Below are 14,708 nucleotides of genomic sequence, written 5' to 3'. Positions count from 1 at the left end.
AGAAATATGGAGAATTATAGCTCCATGAAGCTTGAACTTCTCGCAGTGAAATGGGCAGTGACAGAAAAGTATAGAGAATACTTGCTGGGGAATCATTTTACCATTCTGACAGATAATAATCCTCTGAGCCATTTGCAGACTGCCAAGCTGGGGGCGACCGAACAGCGGTGGGCCTCTCAACTTGCATCATTTAACTTCACTATCAAGTACCGGCCAGGGAAGAACAACCAAAATGCTGATGCATTATCCCGGCAATACCTGGACCGTTTTGCTGTTGGGACAGATGTCCCATTGCTGGGAGCCCTGGCTGGTATGGGCCAGCCGCTTGCCGCCGAGGGTCACTGTGGAGAAGTTGTAACGGTTCAAATGTTACCTGAGTTTTTTATACTGTAAATTCTGACTATTGCCTGAAAAGTTATCTGGGTCAAGTGTAGTACCACTAATAGCCATTTGAGGGCACTAGTGCATGGTGGCTACTAGATATAAGCCTGGTAACCCATGAAGAAGTCAGTTCAGTTTGGTAGAGGGAAACCGCATGGTTCATCTAAATGCTACCTGCTTACTCATTTGAAGTCCTGGTTTGAGAACTCATGGAGTTTATGCTCAAACAAAGGACTTTTCATTATTAGGCTCTTATCACCATTGTTTCAAACCACTCTTGTTGTTCTGCATCGTTTGGATGACCGGATGCACGTCTCCTGGAAGAGAGACATAGGGGATCTGGATATCACCACGCTGTGGCTTTAACAATTAACGTCACGTAATGGCTGAATCTCACTGAGGCAGACGCTTACTCCGTTGCTCCGGCGAATTACTTCATTAATCCTTGTTTTATTGCTTTACCAGGCATTTATAAGCAAGCACTTTTTATTTTTATATCATGTGAACTTATCCACGAAACTATTCCTTATAAAAAACAATTAGATTGCTTTGATATCGCTACTTATATCCAACCTTTCGATTCTCGGCTACTAGCCTTTAGCCCGCTAACATTTCACGCGTGGCCTCGGCCGTCTAATATTACATCCTTTCACTGAAAGGACACGAGTTATATTTGACATTGCAGTCCTAAATTAGTACTGATAGTTGTAGTATCACTGCTAATTTACAGCTCATTTGTTATAATGGCGAACATATCGGATGCGTGTCTAACTTTACCTCTGAGTGCAGGTGAGGACACTTTCGAGCTATTCTCGGTGAATCTGGAGCTGGAATCCGTGGAGAAACAGATCCGTGGTCTGCTGGAAAAGCAAGCCGAGCTGTTGGATCGGCGATCAGCACTTGAAGCAGCACGCGCCGATGCTCACAAGTTAGTGGTTAGTAACTCTTTAACTCCGAGTTCGTCTACTCCGTGTGTTTCTCTGTCCAGAAGGACGCGATCATCTCGGGCTTCATTTACTCCGGCACCGACACAACACAATGGACCATGGATCACGCAGCGGAAGACGCGAGCCAGGACCAGAGCTACTCCTCCGCCCCTCCCGGTCTTCGAGATCTCCACTCGGAACCGCTTCTCCCCTCTTCGCGAGTCGAAACGCGACGACGCCGTGATCATCGGCACGTCCATGGTCCGCCATGTCCGTGCTACCTCAGGTAAAGGTAAGGTGCGCTCTCACTGCTTTCCTGGTGCTCGTGTTCTTGATATCGCTGCACAGGTTCCCGAAATCCTGACCGGGGACGAGCGCGTCGGAGCTGTGGTGCTGCATGCGGGAGGGAGCGACGTCAGGCTGCGGCAGACGGAGGTTCTGAAGAAGGACTACATGAGCCTGATCGAGACCGTACGCAACACAGCGCCTGAGGCAACGATCATCGTGTCTGGACCGCTTCCCACGTACCGACTAGGACAAGAAAGGTTCAGTAGACTATTTGCACTAAATGAATGGTTAATGTCACTGTGTAATGAACAGAAACTGCTCTTTGTAAATAATTGGAATCTGTTTTGGGAGCGACCCAGGCTGTACCGTGCTGATGGCCTGCACCCCAGCAGAGCCGGAGCGGCTGTTCTGTCGGATAATATCTCCAAGACGTTACGCACCAGATGACTAATAAGTCAAAATCCAAATCACAGTCTTTGCTGTCCAAACTTAATTGATATACGTAGTGAAGAACATTATATAGAAACTGTGTCTATTCCTCGTTTAGTGAAGCCAAACAATAAATCTAGTGCAGGATCTAGCAAAAATCTTATTGTAATTAAACCAGAAAATCTAAATATCAGTGAACAAAAAGAATTTCTAAAGCTAGGTCTTCTAAACATTAGATCGCTCACACCTAAAGCGGTTATTGTAAATGAAATGGTCACAGATAATAATTTCGATATACTTTGCCTTACTGAAACCTGGCTTAAACCAAATGAGTATTTCGGTCTAAATGAGTCTACTCCGCCAAGATACTGTTATAAGCATGAGCCCCGTCTGACTGGTCGTGGCGGCGGTGTTGCAACAATCTATAAAGATATTCTTAATATTTCTCAGAAAACAGGTCACAGATTTAATTCGTTTGAAGTACTTATGCTAAATGTTACGCTCTTAGATGTAAGAAAGAAATCCATATTATCTCTAGCCTTGGCTACTGTATATAGACCTCCAGGGCCATATGCTGAATTTCTAAAAGAGTTTGCAGACTTTCTCTCGGATCTATTGGTCAATGTCGATAAAGCAATAATTGTTGGAGATTTTAACATACACGTAGACAACAAAAATGATGCCTTAGGGGCTGCGTTTACAGATTTATTAAACTCCTTTGGGGTCAAGCAAAACGTCCGTGGTCCCACTCATCGTCTAAATCATACACTAGATTTAATTATATCATATGGAACCAATCCAACTGATATAGATATTATACCGCAAAGTGATGATGTCACTGATCATTACATGGTAACGTGCATAATACGTACTGCTGAAATATGTCATGTTGCGCCACGTTATAGACCAGGCAGAACAATCCTTCCAACCACTATAGATAGATTCTCAAATAGCTTACCTGATCTATCTCAGCTGCTCAGTGAACCCAAACTAACAGATGAACTAGAGGAAATGACTAGCAGTTTGAGCACCATTTTCACTAGTACATTAGATATTGTTGCACCAATTAGATTAAAAAAGGTTAAAGAGAAAACTAAAGCACCATGGTACAACAGTGTTACGCATGATATCAAGAGAGAAACTCGTAACCTAGAGCGTAAATGGAAACAAACTAATTTAGAGGTCTTTAGAATCGCGTGGAAAGACAGTATGTCACGTTATAAAAAGGCTCTAAAAACAGCCAGGGCTGAGCACCTCCGCAAACTAATAGAAAATAACCAAAATAATCCAAGGTTCTTATTTAACACCGTGGCTAGACTAACAAATAAACAGACATCACCAGAGCAAAATATACCGTTACAGTTTAGTAGTAATGATTTTATGAATTATTTCAATGAGAAAATAGAAAGCATTCGAAACACAATTATAAATGTACAATCCTCTATGGTCTCTTATGATTCAGCCTCAATTATCGTCCCTCAAGAACAACTACACCGCTTTGCAACGATAGGACAGGAAGAGCTAAATAAACTTATTATTGCATCTAAACCAACAACATGCTCATTAGATCCAATACCCACTAAACTACTGAAAGAAGTGTTACCTGTAGTGGAAGAGCCTCTTCTTAATATTATTAACTCGTCTTTATTCTTAGGTCATGTTCCAAGAATATTCAAGTTGGCAGTAATAAAACCTCTCATTAAGAAACCGCAACTAGATCCAAATAACCCTAGCAAATTACAGACCCATTTCAAATCTTCCATTTATGTCCAAAATACTAGAAAAAGTTGTATCCGCTCAACTGTGCTCTTTTTTGCAAGAAAATGATATCTATGAAAAATTCCAGTCAGGATTCAGACCGCATCATAGTACAGAAACTGCGCTAGTTAAAATTACAAATGATCTACTCTTAGCTTCTGAGCAAGGCTGTATCTCAATACTAGTCCTACTTGATCTTAGCGCCGCGTTCGACACTATAGATCATAAAATACTCTTGGATCGACTACAAAACTACACTGGTGTTCAGGGACAGGCATTAAGCTGGTTTAGATCGTACTTATCTGACCGTTATCATTTTGTCTCTTTACACGGGGGAAAATCAAAGTTAACGTCAGTAGACTACGGAGTACCGCAAGGATCGGTGCTAGGCCCTCTGCTATTCTCAATATATATGCTGCCACTTGGTAATATTATAAGAAAACATGGAATTAATTTCCACTGTTATGCTGACGACACTCAATTATATATTTCATCACGACCAGATGAAAACATTACCTCATCTAAATTGACAGAATGTCTCAAAGATATAAAATGCTGGATGACGCGTAATTTCCTGCTATTAAATTCAGATAAAACGGAGGTATTACTTATTGGTCCAAAAAACTACACACAAAACCTCTTACAATACGACTTTAATATAGAAGGATGCCCTGTTACTTTTTCCACTACAGTAAAAGACCTGGGTGTTATACTAGACCGCAACTTGTCTTTCGAAAATCATATTTCATCTGTTACAAGAACAGCCTTTTTCCACCTTAGAAACATTGCTAAATTACGTAACATGCTATCTGTTTCTGATGCAGAAAAGTTAGTTCATGCATTCATGACCTCGAGACTAGATTACTGTAATGCTTTATTAGCTGGTTGTCCTGCATCCTCAATAAACAAGCTACAGTTAGTGCAAAATGCAGCCGCTAGAGTTCTTACTAGATCAAGAAAATATGATCATATAACACCGATTTTATCATCTCTGCACTGGTTACCTATTAAGTTCCGTATCAATTACAAAGTACTACTACTGACCTATAAAGCCCTTAATGGTTTAGCTCCTATGTACTTAACGGACCTTCTTTCGCCCTACAATCCACCGCGTTCTCTAAGATCACTAAATTCAAGGCTTCTGGTCATTCCTAGGATATCGAAGTCCACGAAAGGAGGGAGGGCATTCTCGCATTTAGCTCCAAAACTCTGGAATAGCCTTCCCGATACGGTCCGATGCTCTGACTCGCTGACACAGTTTAAAACTAGACTAAAGACGTGTCTCTTTAGTCAAGCATTCACATAATGCTTACCTTTTAGTCCTCTGCTATGCCATACGGAACCGTTTGCCACTGAAACTGCTTAACGCACCAGTGGGGCTCGACAGCCTTATAGACAAACGGGTCGGTCCGTATGGTTGCGGAGAATTTGGGTTACGGAGAGTTGTGAGATTATGGTTTTCTAACACCTACTCCCGTGTAATGGAAATCATTATGAACATCAGCTATGCTAATTATTTCCCATCTGCCTTTCTGCTGTTATCTCGGGACGCTTGTCCCGAGAAAAATGGCGTTCGTAGGCTCCAGTTTGGTATCCTGCCTCTCACGGGGATTTCGGATGCCTCAACGCCTGTGATGAGAAGACCAACGCCTGTGAAGAGACGACTCAACGCCTGCGAAGAGACGACTCAACGCCGGCGATATGTTATCCCCTAAATATTACATGATTAACTAAATGTATTTTTTCCAGGTACTCTCTGATATGGACTTACTGTAAAGCTTCTTTAAAACCCTATGATTGTTAGCCAGAGGAGAACTGGCCCCTGACTAGCCTGGGTTCTCCCAAGGTTTTTTTCTCCATCCAATCTGATGGAGTTTTGGTTCCTTGCCACTGTCGCCTTGCTTTTGGCTTGCTTAGTTGGGGATATTTAATATTCAACAATATTATTGAACTGTGTTGTACTACTTTCATGTTATCACTGTGAAGCTGCTTTGATGCAATCTGTATTGTGAAAAGCGCTATATAAATAAATGTGACTTGACTTGACTTGTAGCGAGGCACCAAATACCAGTTACTATCTTCACCTCATACTCATACTGGATTATTGGATAATATCATTGCGTCGATCTCAAATATCCACTGGGTTTGATACTCATCTCTTCACCATCTTCATTTCAACTCATCTAAAGACTGGACACTGACTTTAAGTTTTGTTTATATTATCGTCTCATTTACACAGAGACAAAGACTATTGGTTTCCTTATATTGTTTATTGTTGGGGGCAATTAGATGCACGTGTGAAATAAAAATAGGAAAATTAATATTTGTTGAATGAAGTGGTTCTATTTCAGTACCAGTTGAAATTCTGTTGAACCCCCTCAGGGTAACACCTAAATAGAAAAGGGAGTGTTACAAAGTTGTGGCGCTACCTGGCCGTACCCCTCAGGACCTAAGCCTGCTGCAAGAGACTGACCCAGTCATAGGGCCGGTGCGCCAATACCATCAAGCAGGGCGTCGTCCAAGAGCTGAGGAGCGTGAGTTGTTGTCTCGCCCCAGCAGGGCACTGCTGCATCAATGGGACCGCCTAGTCAAGAAGGAAGGGGTATTGTACCGCCTCATTCATTCCCCAGGTGAAGGCCTGGAGACACTCCAGCTGCTGCTCCCCCAGTGCTTGCAGGAAGAAGTCCTCCATAGTGTCCATGATAATCAGGGGCACCAGGGCACTGAGAGGACCCTCCAGCTCCTACGGGACCGGTGCTTCTGGCCGAATATGACCAGGGATACTGAACGGTGGTGCCAACGATGTCAAATGTGTGTGTTGGGGAGGCTGTCCAGCCCAAGATTCGTGCCTACTGGGGGACACTGCAGGCTACCTAGCCAAATGAGATCCTGGCTATCGACTTCACAGTTTTGGAACCTGCAAGTGATGGTCGGGAGAATGTTTTGATCTTGACTGATATCTTTACCAAGTACTCTCAAGCATTTCCCACCAAAGATCAAAGGGCTTCCACTGTGGCCAAAGTGTTGGTCCAGCAGTGGTTCCATCGTTTCGGCCCTATCCATTCTGACCAGGGGCGGAACTTTGAAAGCATCCTGATTAAACAACTCTGTCAGATGTATGGCATCCAGAAGAGTAGAACCACCCCTTACCACCCCCAAGGTAATGGACAGTGTGAAAGATTTAACCGTACCTTGCACGACCTGTTGCGTACCCTACCATCAGCCGAAACACGACACTGGCCCCACCATTTGCCGCAGTTGACTTTTGCCTATAACACGACACCCCACCAGACTACCGGGCATACTCCATATTATCTTATGTTCGGTAACCATCCAAGACTACCCGTGGATTTCTTGCTTGGGACTGGGGTAACAGTGCAGGACCCCGGCAACTTGGAGGACTGGATCCAGAAACATCAACAGAGTATGCGGGTGACCCAGGAGCATGTCCGACAAAGATCAGATGAACTGATACGCCGACGGAACCAGAGCCACAATGACAATGTGAACGATCCTGGACTCGAAGAGGGGAGGCTGGTGTACCTGCGTAACCATGTGCCTGGACGGAATAAGATCCAAGATCACTGGAACTCTGTTGTGTTTCGGGTGCTACGGAGTCCCTCTGGGACTGGAACGGTATACACTGTGGCCCCTAGAGATGGAGAAGGACCAGTCCGGCAGGTGCACCGGTCTGAGTTGAGGGCTGTTATAGAGGGATTACAGTCAATGGCAGAGGAGGCCATTCCTTCCACGAGCCAAACTGACTTGTCCACTAACTCCACGGTCAGGGAAGAGGAAGGGCAGGAAGATGTGGTCATTTTTCATCCTGAGGAGATCCAGGAGGCCCTAGATTCACCCAGTTCCCTCGCTCCTGCTGAAATGGAGGCTATACCTGAAGACGTGACCATGCCTCTGCGACGCTCCGTTAGATCTACGGCAGGTCAGCACCCTAACCCCTACCGGCTCCCTCGAGCCGTTTCTATGGGGATTGAGGAGGGGATATTGCCAAAGGGTGGTGACCAGAGTATTGGAGTGTAAACTGCCATCGTCGGGCCGCCGATTAACTTGGAGGGGGTGGAATGTAGCCTGTGGGCCTGGTTAGGATTGGGTTCCTTCAGTTTACGCTCGTTCTGACTCTTTCATTTTCATGTTTAATCACGTCACTAATTGGTGGGTGGAGCGGGCATTTAGTAAGCCATCAAACGCGATTGAGGCAGGCTTCTATATAAACACCTGGCGTCCTTAGACTGGGACAGTGTAAATGTACTGCTGGCTCTGGTGTGGTGAATCAGCGATTCAGATGCGGTGTGAGTGTTGAGGTATGTTTAAAACCGTTTTTCTTCTCTGTCGTTTTTCACTGTGGGTTAGATTGCCAAGTGAGTGTTTGTTTTAATAGTGCGTGAAGGAGCCGACACTGATTGAGCCGCGGCGCGCCATTGTCTTCCTGTCTGACCATGTATGGGCGAGCGAGCAAAGTAATGCCAAACTACGTCCGCGTTTAATAAGCATCGGCTGGAGACTGACTGCAGTGGGATGTTTACATTCAACTAGTCTTCCCCTTTTCACTGTGAATGTTACGACAGGTATGTCTTGAATTAAGTTCCGCCTGTACTTCTTTTCCCTTGCTGTTCTAACTACTGTGTGTGTATTTTGTTTGTATCCAAAGACGTACATCTTGATATTGACCAACTTTTTTTATATGGCCATTTTATCCTGGAAGATGTGACTGCATCTAAAAACGTGATTTGTATTGACTGAAGCATGATCAAACAAATATTCTCAATGATGTGGTTATTGTGTTTTCAGATCTGTGCAGTTACCCTTGAGTTGTTAGCTGCTGTTCTCCATACTGTGTGATTGTGTATGCTACTTGCTTATATTATAGGTATATTATTTCTTTTTTTTCTTTCCTTTTGTTGGTTGTTTGTTTTCCTCTAGCCTGTTGGCTGTAGCTGTTATTGTATGTGGTTGTTTGAATTGTGCGTCACAGGCTAGAGCGGGTTTATTTATTTTATTGTTTCATTTATGCCCAATTCCCCTTTTTGTTTGTAACCAGCCTCGGTGTTAGTGGAGCCAGGGTAACTCCTGTATAAGAGACCTCACTGGAAAGCGGGTTTCCTTTTTCTTCTTTTTTTCTTTTTCTCTTGTTAAACGAAGAAGTTTGCAGTGCCGTGTATGGTGAACCTCAATGCCTTTTAACCATATTTATTAGAGTGCTGTGAGTGTGCAGTGCGTAGACCTTGAACTCTAGTGTGTATTACTTCAAATGAAGTCTGTGTTTTGTTCACCGGTGGTAGTGCGAACCTAGCCTTCCCTTAGTGTTTTCTCGACTGCTTTACTGGCTCCCTTGCGGATGGCTTGGTATTCCCTAGTTATATGTTTATTTGTTTTATTTATTTATTTATTTATTTTTTTGACCAACCAACATCTTCAATAATTCCTCAATAAATATTGTATTTTTATACTTTTCTAAGAACCTGTGTTTGTACATTTTATTGGGGTAGAGTTCCCCTTGCTCTAACACTGGCACTAACTAGTTTAGCCCAAGGGGTGGCGTAGTCAGTTGTACAATCGGGTGCCACACATCAAAGACAGAACAATTGTGATTTCGAGACCTACTCTGCATCTCTTTTTAATGAGACATTGCTGGAGTTTTATGCCTCTGTTCAGTCTACTGCTGGACGCGAATACAGTTGCAAGTTTGAGGTGTCTCAGAGCAGGTATAAACCGTAACATTACAAAATACATCATATGGGCTTCAAGACTTCAAGTCAAGCAATGCCGTCTTTAAATCAGTTTTAAAGCGCTACAGGAAAAATGGAAAAGACACCAGCGTTCATCATCCGTGTAAAAGTTTGGTTTGACATACAGATACAGCTAATTAATTTAAATAAATGACATGATTAGTTCAAATAAAGATTGCCTTGTCACTGTCAGTGTTGCCTGTCATTCATAAATAATTGTAATAAATCCATGAATCATTAAGTTAGCTATGCTTAAGCAACGAGGGGACTGTAGACTTTAAAGAAGAGACGCGCACAGAGATGCACTCTCTCTCTCTCTCTCTCTCTCTCTCTCTCTCTCTCTCTCTCTCTCTCTCTCTCTCTCTCTCTCTCTCTTCCTTCTCTTTCAGTTCTCTGTCTCTCTCTTTTAATAATGAATTTAAATAAATGTGATAATTCATTCAAATAAAAGCAATCCGATGGCTCTACTTTATTTAAAGCGGACGGAGTGCTAGAACTAACGAGCCGTAACTTAAGAAAATAACCGTCATTTTTACACGTCTGTTAAAAAAATTACATTGTAAACATCAGTTACTGCTTTAACTTCTTTTTAACTTGGCAAATAACCGAGGTATAAGCTTCGCGTCGGGTGGTTCTTCGCCTCTACGTCGTGCATTAAAATCCTTTAATGCATGGCTAGCCGTGGATTATCCCTTACATATCTGTCAGAGGACTTTATATTGCTGTGAAGGAATTTGTGGAAGCTTTGGAAGGAGAAAGTGGGGTTACAGCACTGCAGTTTGGAGAAATTTAAACAACAGTCATCTTTAATAATAGAGTAAACTGTGATTTCTCACATTTTTGTGAGGAAACAAAGGTTTTTGATGACACCCACAGTTAAATGAGAGTGACAATATGTCTGCAAATCTTGAGATATCAATAAATAAATCAAATAACTGCATGTTTAAATAGTGAAAAACCTATACTATTTAAGTTTTATTTCATTTGAGCTGAATTTGAAAGGGGGGAAAAAACTTTCCTACCGTTCCTCTAGCAAAATGTTGAAAGAAGGATTTGTCCAGCAGAGTCCGGTCACTGCATCTCTCCGTGCCCGTCAGCGTCAGGTAAACGTAATCATTTGTCCCAGCAAACTCCTGTTTACCAGTGGAGACAGAGACTGTGTACGTGAACATTGTGCTCAGATGGGAGGACAAGTATAACTGACTCTGCTCTCACACCTGTGGTTATGTGAAATTAATTTCCTGATTTGCCTTTTGTATTGGGGTGTGGTCTATCAATCGAACTTGTGATAACTTTTTGATCTTTATCAAGAGTAATGGCACCAACTCTGTACAATTCCTTCATATTTAAGTTATCTTTAAATAGTTTTACATTCTAAACTAAAGCCTGATCCAGACAGATGTAGTGGCTGTTAACACATAAAAATCTAAATTCAACATTAACAATCACCATCTTTATTCTAATTTGAAGGGCTCTGATAACATATTTGTGAAAATAAAAGATGTAACAAAAGAGTTATAATTATAAAATTGAAGCAAAACAAAAGCACGTTTGTGCTGGTCACTAATATTTTTAATTACCATCAAAGCTTGTAATTACTCAGGAGAAATAGGCAGCCTAAAAAAAATATCGTGCAACACAATTCAAAGTATTGCTCACTGCAGAGCCAAATGACATCCAGCTCTGCCTCTCTGGAACTAAGTGAACATTGCCATGGCAAGGTGTATTGATTGACTTAGTGGTAAAAAAAAGACAGAGAAGGTTTTTCTTTGCCACTTCGAGCTCAGGGTGAAAACAATGTACAGGGTGAAAAGCAATGGCCCAAGTACTGAGCCTTGTGGTACTCTATACTGAACTTGTGATTAAAATAACACCCCTTCGTTTTCTGCTACAAACTGATGACAGTCAGAAAAGTATGATTTAAACCATGCCAATGTAATTCCACTAATGCCAAAATAATGTTCAAGTCTATTCAAAAGAGCATTGTGGTCGATAGTATCAAATACCGCACTAAGATCTAGTAACACTAATAGAAAGATACAACAACGATCAGGTGATAAGAGCAAATCATTTACTATGATACAGTCTAAATCCTGACTGGAAATTCTCATATATACCATTTCTTTCTTAGAAGGAACATAGTTGTGAGGATACTTCATTTTCTAGTATTTTTTGACAGAAAAGGTATCGAGATTGGCCTGTAATTTACTAATTCTATAGACAATGTTCTGGGTTTTTTTTAATAAAAGGTTTAATAACAGCCAGCTTGAAAGTTTTTGGTACATATCCACACAAAAAAAATGATGAATTAATAATACTAAAAAGAGGATCTATACTAAGAATCGATACTAGAAGCATCTCTTTTTTTATAAGTGTTCAAATGCTGAGGATTGTGTGGTGTCATTGAGGTGGTTTTTGAATGCTGGTGCTTTCAGCACGATCACATGGAGGAAACTGCTGACAATGTGATTAGAGTTTTGAAAAATATATAAATTATGTTTATAATTTAGAGAAATTATTAATTTTTTGGGGAAAATTACATTATGGTTTAGGATATTTGGCTAATTTAATGGATTGATAGAAACTGTAAATCTAGATCTATACATACACATTTGCCCCATGAAAACCACAATGAAAATGCGCAGGGGATGAATTTCCTGAAATTCGAAGTATTCTATACCCATTATCAACAAGTTTTCTAAGTTCCAATAGTCAAAAAGTGATTAGATAACCCGCAAACTCTCCCACACACAAATAGTGAAACTAATCATTTGAATGGCATGTGACCCATCAACTTTTGCAAACGAAAACGAAACCTCATTCTAATGCACAGAAATGTTGAATGTTTGTACGTTTAAGGAAGACACATTCTTGTCTGATTTCTTTGTTTGTGTGTGTGTGTGTGTGTGATCTAGCTGTAGGATCTGGCTTCTGTTTCACAAAGATTCACTGGTGTCCTTGTGTTTCACTGGCACTGGTGGAACTGCAATTGTGGAAATGATTCAAAAGGCTTCTAATTGTTGGGGTTCAGATTGTACTTTCAAGGTTTTTAAAGTCACAGGATGAAGTTGTGAAGCAGTATTTTGTTTTTCCTTTGCTTGTGCTTTGGTATAATAACACTTGCTGAATTAGTACTGGTCAGATGAAACATGCGCAACTAAGATTATTCAATAAACCAATTCACTATCACTTTGGCTCTTCTCTGGCTTTCTTAGTCAAACTCTCTGGCTGATAGTAGACTGTTAATACAGTTAACAGAAAAGAAACAACGACAATCTGTGAAACCATGAATCATGTGGATTTACTGAGATCGCCCTCAGCGGCGACCCATTGAACAACTTTTTTTTTTTGAAGGGCAAAGTTCAATCTTTTTGGAAATTGTCAGATGAATAACTATTCCTCAGTGCACAACTGTAACGGGTATCTCACTGGGTTGGCCTAGTTCATCATAGCTTATCTTAGAAACAGGTTTCCGCTTCCTTTTAGGACAATGCTCCATGGATTCTGTCTCCAAGTCTGATGCATTTCCAGAGCTAATTTCTCCTCCTGAAGTTTCTTTCTCCACGGAGTCTACAATTGGGTGCATATTATTTCTGGAATCCTCATTTTCATAGGTTTCCTCCACCATTTTCTCTCCTCCAGAATGTTGAGATTCACTGTCTCACAGTGACAGGAATTAACTCTGCACATTTGTCTAGACCAGCCTGGCCTTTGAGGAACTTCTTGTCTCCAATCAGGTTTTGGCATCCTCACCAATTCTCCAGTAAGTAAGAGATGATGCCTGTGCATTGCCCTGACTCCTCCTGTTCCTCTCTCAGGTTTGTGTTTGTACACAGGTAAATTGTCACATTTCAAGAACATTGTACGGGGCTGATTTTCCACTTAGGGTCTCCGGGCCTTATAATTTGATGTTTCTCTGATGATTCTTCAGTGCGGATTCAGAAGCTAGTCAGTAGGCTTTCTGAAGATCTGTCTTCAGGTTTTGGACATACTTCTGGCATGTCTGTCCATCTCCTCCTTCTGAAGAAGTTCCAAAGCACACATCAATTGGCAAGCGGGCTTCTCTTCCCAACAAAAGAAAGTTAGGTAAGTACCCTGTAGCCTAATTTTTAGTACAATTGTATGCATGTACTAATTTGCAGATTGATGGCTCCATTTGTGCTTTTCTGCTGTATCCAAAGTACCCATCAGGAGGAGTAGTGACCAATAAATTGTTCAGGTTGTGGGTCTCCCTGAGGGTGCTAAGGCTTCGTCCTTGATTTCTTAATCCCTAACATTTCCAAGAGTTCTTTTATAAGTCGACTCCCAAAGTCTTAGTCTCAAAGCGCTTAATTTGAATGTTTACGGGCTCGAAGTCCGTAATACACAAAGAACTTCTCCCAGAAAATCTTTGCAATGGTCACTGCATTCTGGTACTTAGCCGGGTAGGCTTGGGCATAGCGTGTAAAATGGTCAGTGACGTTTAGGACATTAGCAACACCTTTGGAATCTGGCTCTATCAACAGGAAATCAATACATATTAGTTTTATTGGCCCACTACTAGTGATGTTACTCAGAGCAGAGAGTTTCTGTGGCAATGTCTTTTGGGCAAGGTCAGGCAGCACGAAGGAGCAGTGACTGCAGTGGCTGCCCGAGGGGGTGATGCTGGAGCGATTGAACAGCAGGTGGGATGGAGAGCTCGCTGCCGTGCACTTGGGACTGAGGGAGCGGAGGAGTCATGAAGGGGAAAGAGCTGCCGGCTATCAACCTCAACCGGAGACAAGGAGGCGGTGGAGGATCGAGCCCTCCACCGAAGAGCGTCCAGTAACATCGCATGGACCGGAAAGAGGCTGAATGGGTACTGAAGACAGGTTTGCAGATTACCAAGACTCAAAGATGATAGTGACCGGAGATCCACCACTACTCTGATCCATTCTTTAGTTTCTGGCCTTTCGTAAGGATCGCACAAGCTTCTGTATCACCAGACTATAATACTCAGGAGCTTTGCACTTTGGAGCAATGTGGCCATCTTCCCCACATCTGTAACAAAAGTAATCTACTTTAATCTTTTCCAATTGGGGTTTCACAGAAGTATCAGCTTGCTCCATTGGTCAGGGATCTCATCGACTGTGGCAACTGTCGAACACTCATTGAAGTGGTGTGTCACTGGTGTGTCACCCTCTCTCCTACTTGGTAAGGGCTT

General features: G+C 42.1%; 1 pseudogene; it reads right to left on the bottom strand.

Annotated features, from left to right (window-relative positions):
- The window catches only part of LOC130076726 (polyunsaturated fatty acid 5-lipoxygenase-like), a 32,679-nt pseudogene extending 21,937 nt beyond the window's left edge, over positions 1-10,742 (bottom strand).
- Between the last annotated feature and the right edge of the window lie 3,966 nt (positions 10,743-14,708).

This window comes from Rhinichthys klamathensis, unplaced genomic scaffold, assembly GCF_029890125.1.
Source record: "Rhinichthys klamathensis goyatoka isolate OS25496 unplaced genomic scaffold, OSU_Roscu_1.1 h1tg000685l_1, whole genome shotgun sequence".
Classification (NCBI taxonomy): domain Eukaryota; kingdom Metazoa; phylum Chordata; class Actinopteri; order Cypriniformes; family Leuciscidae; genus Rhinichthys; species Rhinichthys klamathensis.
The sequence above is the reverse complement of the archived record's forward strand: the minus strand, read 5'-3'. Positions and strand labels throughout refer to the sequence as shown.